Below are 6,062 nucleotides of genomic sequence, written 5' to 3'. Positions count from 1 at the left end.
CGCGCGGCGCGTGCCGGCAGCGCCCCCTCAGCGCCCGCCCCGCGCGGCCCCTCACACACGGGCACGGGGCTCCGCTCCGCCTCCGCCACCGCCACCTCCTCCTCGGGCCCCGCTCGGGGGCTGCCCCCGCAGCCCGGCCGCCCCCTCCTCGCCTCCCCACTCCGCAAAATGGAGCTGTGGGAGCCTCTGGAGCCAGCAGGAGAGAGGCGAGGAGTTAACTCAGATTTTCACTCTATTGCTTGACTCACTGACTTTCCCTCACAGTGTTTCCTCTGTTTCCTTCGTACCCGGCCTTTTTGGGATTTTCCTTCCCTTTGATTCGCCCTCCTCCGCTAAGACTCTGGCTCTAGCACAGCCCCCCTGGCCGCCCGGTGGGACTGAAGCGCTTCGGTTCCGTGTGGTGCCCGACCGAATGTCACCAGTGCCAGCATCGGGCCACAGAAACCTCCGGACAGCCACACGGAAAAGAAATCAGAGAATGCTTCGGCTTGGAACTGACCTTTAAGCCTATCTAGTTCCAACTCCCCTGCAATGAGCAGGGGCACCTCCTACTACACCGGGTTCCTCCAAGCCCTGTGCAACCTGGCCTTGAACATTTCCAGGAATGGGACTGGTTCTTGGCAGAGAAGAAACAAGCCCCATTGTTCAAACACTCGGGGACCGTATGCAAATACATTCCATGTGGAGACTGTGCCTGAGTGACTTTTTTTAAGGCTTCAGTCTCCCTGAGTCCGCAGTTCTCTTGTGGGCCCAGCTGGCAGGAATGGTACAATGTCAGTGAATAGAACAGAGAATTTGTCACTTGGGAAAGGCTAAGCAGGCCATAAGTTGTTATTTACTCGTGCGTGTGAGAGAAATGACTCAGCTTGTTGTGAAAGACTGGCTAATAAATATGTAATTATCAAATAATCCAAATGTTTGGATACAAATGAGAGAAGGCAGCTAATCCTTAAGAAACAGAAAATGCAAGATAAACACATTCACTTAAGGTATTAGCTGATATTGTTTTAGCACTGATTTTGGGCAATTCCTGTTTCTTATAGAAGTGCTTTGCTCCAGTTTTAAGATGCTGCAGCCAAAGTTGAGCTGACCCCAGTGACACTTGGAAGCCAGTGTCTGGTTTGGTCAGATGTGCTGCCCTGCCCCAGTCTCCTCCTCCCTGCACATGGCTGAGTATTTTGCAGAATCAGTTTTCTGGCCACTCCTTCTCTTTCTGTACTTACTCCACACCTGTTTTCCTGTCTTAAGAGTAGATAGTATTTAAAGGCTTAAGATACTCAGGGCAAAATCACCTCTTAGTTTAAATCTCCTTGAAATTCCTTGGTGGTGTGAGGCCAGGCCCTCTCAGGGATGTTTCCCACCCAGTTCCCCTGGAGCCCAGGCAGGGCAGGCAGCACTCAGCTCTGGCAGGACAAGGCATGTTGTTCTCCCAGGGTACTGCCAGCTTCCCAGGCTGCTCTGACTTGTCCTGAGCAGTTGTTTTTGCATCACAACCAGGCCAAGAGGCTGGATGGAGGATGATGGCTGAAGCTCAGTTTTCCCTCCATTCCTCAGCTATGAGAGGCAATAGAGCTTGTTCTAAGTTTCCAGGATTTAAGGGGAACTTGGTCAGATGTCCTGGTTTTGTTAAAAGAAACTGCTGTGTACAGGGAGTTAATTTTTCCACATTTAAAAAGAAACTGCTCTGAAGCAAACAAAAGTTCCTTCAAGGTTTCTCAGCCTCAAACAAATTCTGAATGTAAAGTGGGCTGACAATTTAATTGGCTAAGTTGAAGTGTATAGAGAAAAATTATTAGTAAGAATAAAAATTGACCACATTAACAATGTTCCATTTCTAATATTGTAGAGGGCAGTCAAGAATTTAGAGGGGAAAAAAAGCTTTCTTAACTGACACCAGGTATGGGGAAACTGCAATACAAGGCCAAACCAATCCAAGGACCACATTTCTCTAGTTTTCTTCCCTTCCCTTCCCTTCCCTTCCCTTCCCTTCCCTTCCCTTCCCTTCCCTTCCCTTCCCTTCCCTTCCCTTCCCTTCCCTTCCCTTCCCTTCCCTTCCCTTCCCTTCCCTTCCCTTCCCTTCCCTTCCCTTCCCTTCCCTTCCCTTCCCTTCCCTTCCCTTCCCTTCCCTTCCCTTCCCTTCCCTTCCCTTCCCTTCCCTTCCCCTCCCCCACATTATTTCTCCCTTCCCACTACGATTCCCATTCCCAGTGCTCTCCTGCACTCACACCTAGCAAACCTGTTGTGCTCCACCTTCTGCTCCTTGCTATCAAAAGGGGCAAATCCCCACAGTGACTGAAGGTACAGACTGAATGTGGCAGAAACCAGGGCAGCGAGGTGTTTCTGACTGGTGTACTGGGCATGGCACACTTCTGCACAGCATGGGAGTGGTGACTTTGTGTCCATGGCTGGGCAGATTATCATATATATGTAGTAGTATGAAAATCACCTGAAATATCTGTAAATCTGATTTCTTGCTCATCAAAGAAAAGGTTTCTCACCACCTGCATCCCTCTATGGTTAAGCTCAGCAGGGTCCTTTCCCCACACCCCTCAGCCAAAGGCAATGGGTGCTGCATCCAGAGCAATTGGGTTATCAGGTGAAGGGGGATGCAGAGCACTTCAGACCAGTTTTGCCACTGGGTCTCCTGCCTTACAGGGGATTTCAGACATTAACAAGAAAAGCCGATTACACCCAAGGCAGGCGGGCAGAGCAGCCGCTCTCCTCACAGCTCTCATCTGCTGCTTCAGCTCAGCTCCTGCTTCTCTGGGGGATTGATCCCAGTAAATGGACACAAGCTTGTTAACTGTAATTTTTGTTGATCCTTCAGATGCCTAATAATGAAGATTTTTTTTCCTTTACTTTTCTTTCTCTCTTTTTAAGACATGGTTAGAGCTTCACATGGAGGGCTGAGACACAGAGCAGTCCATGATTTATCCAGCAGGACCAGCTCTGATCTACTCTTCTAACAAACAGTTGCTCACCTTCCCTTGCAGGGATCCTAACACAGATTCTGCAAATGAGACAGAGGCTTGGCTGCTCTCAAGCCAGCAGTTGGCTTTCCAAAGCCAAGATGTTACTTTATTTTTGAGGCAGTGCTCTGGTATGTTTGTGTGGTGCAGACAAGGGGGGGTTCCCCCAGCAAGATAAAGCCTGTGCAACAGCCCATCAGAACTCTAAACTCTCCATATAGAACTATTACAGTACAATTTATTTATAATAAATAAATAAATTTAAAAAAATAACTTCTACCATAATGGCATAAATACCTATTATGGTTATACTGTAGTATAACTGGATAATTTTATCATAGTACTACGTAGTAAAACAGTACTATAGACGATACTAATTCTTTCTGGTTTCTCCTGGTTTTAATTTATTATTCCTTAATAGCTAAATTTCTCTGTGTAGAGATTAGATTAGATTAGATTAGAGCTGTGATCTGTTATTACAGCCTATAATAACTTTGCAGTTGGAGTGTCTGGGAGCAGGCTGCTGACACAAGCAGAGAGGTGCATTAGGGCACCTTCCCATGGGCTCACATGACCTTGCAGGGCTGGACACCTGCAGAGTGTCTGCAATCTGCCAGAGCATTCCTGGAAATCTGCACACTGCCTGGATGGACTCACATGGAGGAGTGGATGGATCTGGAACACACTTAACCACCAGCCTCTCCTAAAATGCTCTCTGATGTAGACCCTATCTCAAAGTTTAGTTATCTCATTTGTCAGTGCCCTCTCAATGTCTAATTAATTTAATATATTTAAGGTAGGTTACAAATATGTAAAAGATTCTACATTCAGTCAGACAAATGCATGCACTTACCTAAAAACCTCTGTTTTGCTGAGAATCCAAGTCCCAGGATCCTCCACAGCAGGTCTTCTGGCTTACAAGGATGAAGACAGAGGCCCAACTGCTCGTCACAGGAAGGGCAGGGCTAAAGGCTGCTTATCTAAAGTGCCTGAAAGTTTGAGATAACAGCTCTGCTCCCCAAAATTGCCTTAGCTTAAAAGTGACGTAATGCATATGGTGCCAGTGACATTCTGTAATGTGCACTAACTAAATCTAGAAAATATAAGAGCTGATCTGGCCAAACAGGAAAAAAACCCCACAACATTTCAGTTGAGTTCCTATTGATCCAGTAAAAGATTGAAGCTGAAAGTTGAGTCTCAAAGAAAATGAGTTTAAATAAAGCACATCCGCAGGAGACTCAATAACAGTAAATTTTTATAAAGGGATTTAAGAAATTTGGGTTATGTGAATTGAAATACAAGTAAGGTTAGCACATTGTCAAGTCCTACACCCAGAAGACCTAATGAAAGGCTGTAGTGGCAGATCCCCAGTTTGTCACACACACACAAACAAGATCAAGCTGGTGTTTAGCATGTCTCTGGAAGGACTGTTAGAATATTCATTTTAACAAGATCTCCTGGCTCTGAAGAAAAAGCCAGTTTGTTGGATAATGTGGAGATTTTTCTTTGTGAGGCATCCCACAACGGACTGCTCTGAAAGATAACAAAATGTTCAACATATGGAGGAAAAAAAAAATTCCCAGCCTGCTGAAGATATCAAGCTTGATGAATACTTCAGCTCTTACTATTTGTGTGCCAGCTTTAGAACATCTTGAAAAACTTTGACCAGATTCCACGTCAAGCAAGAATGTTCTCTTCTCTCATCCCACATTTGAAGTTGGGTTTGCAAACATCTCTGCTTTAGATCATAAGAGTAATTAAAAGCACTTGACCAACATTTGTACTGCAGCTATCATGAGGCTGTTAATCAGTGGTAAAGAATCTACATTTTGTCAACATAAGAAGCTAAAAATATCATGCCTGTAGTAGTATCATTAAGTAGGATTTATTTAGGGGACTTTCAAGGGAACTCTACCATAAGAACTGGGTTTTTGCTGCTGAAGTGAAACTTTAGGTTGTATTGCAGGAACCTGCTGCTTTGCAGTGCTTTGAAAGGCTATTTTGAGAACAAGGTCTCTGCTAGCATAGAGTCTATTTCCAGTTTATTTTAATTGGGTTTTTAATAATTTATTAGACTAAGGAAACAATTTCATGGAACCACAGAATAGTCAGGCTGGAAGAGGCCCCTGGAGATGCTGTATGTAGTCCCACTCCTGCCCAACAGGCTCAGGCAGAACAGGTTTCTCAGGGCTGTATCAAGTCAGATTTTGAATATATCCAAGGCTGGAGACTCCACAATCTCTTCACTCTATTTAATGTTTTTTAGGATTTTTACCTCACTCACATTGCCCTATGTTAAATTTATATTTTATATATATATTGCCTTGTAAGAACTTTAGCTGTCCCTCCATTTACAGTGAGCTAAATAGTTAATAGTTTTTAGTCAATTAAAATGCTGCTCAGTACAGGAACAGCTGTACTTCAGCTTTTCATTAAAAGAAAGCTGAACTTCAAAGACAGTACAAAGGGCCTAAAATGAGTATCCTATTCTACAGGAATGCACAATAGCTTTGGATCCATAAGAAACTCCTCAGCTATTCTGTATCATTAGTGTTATTGTCCCTTTTTGGAGAATTTTCAAAGCAAGCCAGTGTTTTGTGGAGAAGTGGCCAGAAGTTTGACTGTGCCTTTAAGCTAGGAATAAAACTTGTGTGTGTAATCTGTCTCAAATGTTTCTTTGGGAAGGCAAGTAGACATTGCTGTAAACAGATCATGGGTTGGCTAACAACCATGTCACAGGCCTGAAAAGGTAAAGTTAGGTCAGATGGACAAACAAACATGAGCACTTCCTACAGCATAAGGAGCATGAGCAACCCCCACTGAGTCTGTTTTTAGACTTGACACAAAGCCAAGGCACTTGGGAATTAGAAGCCAAAGAGCACTTTCTGTCTGTAATACAGATAATTTAAAATACCCACATCAGAATCCTGATTTTCCATGATTTTTGTGTGCAAAAAACCTCCAGCACTCTACCCCACAATGGTGTACACAAGCATCCAGGAGCTCCCCTTTTTATTACACAGCTGAGAACAGAAGATGACACCAAAACTTACATACTACAAAGCTACTGAAGAAAACCCCAAACAAACCAAG

Source organism: Haemorhous mexicanus, chromosome 17 (assembly GCF_027477595.1).
Source record: "Haemorhous mexicanus isolate bHaeMex1 chromosome 17, bHaeMex1.pri, whole genome shotgun sequence".
NCBI lineage: Eukaryota > Metazoa > Chordata > Aves > Passeriformes > Fringillidae > Haemorhous > Haemorhous mexicanus.
This window is presented reverse-complemented; position numbering follows the sequence as displayed.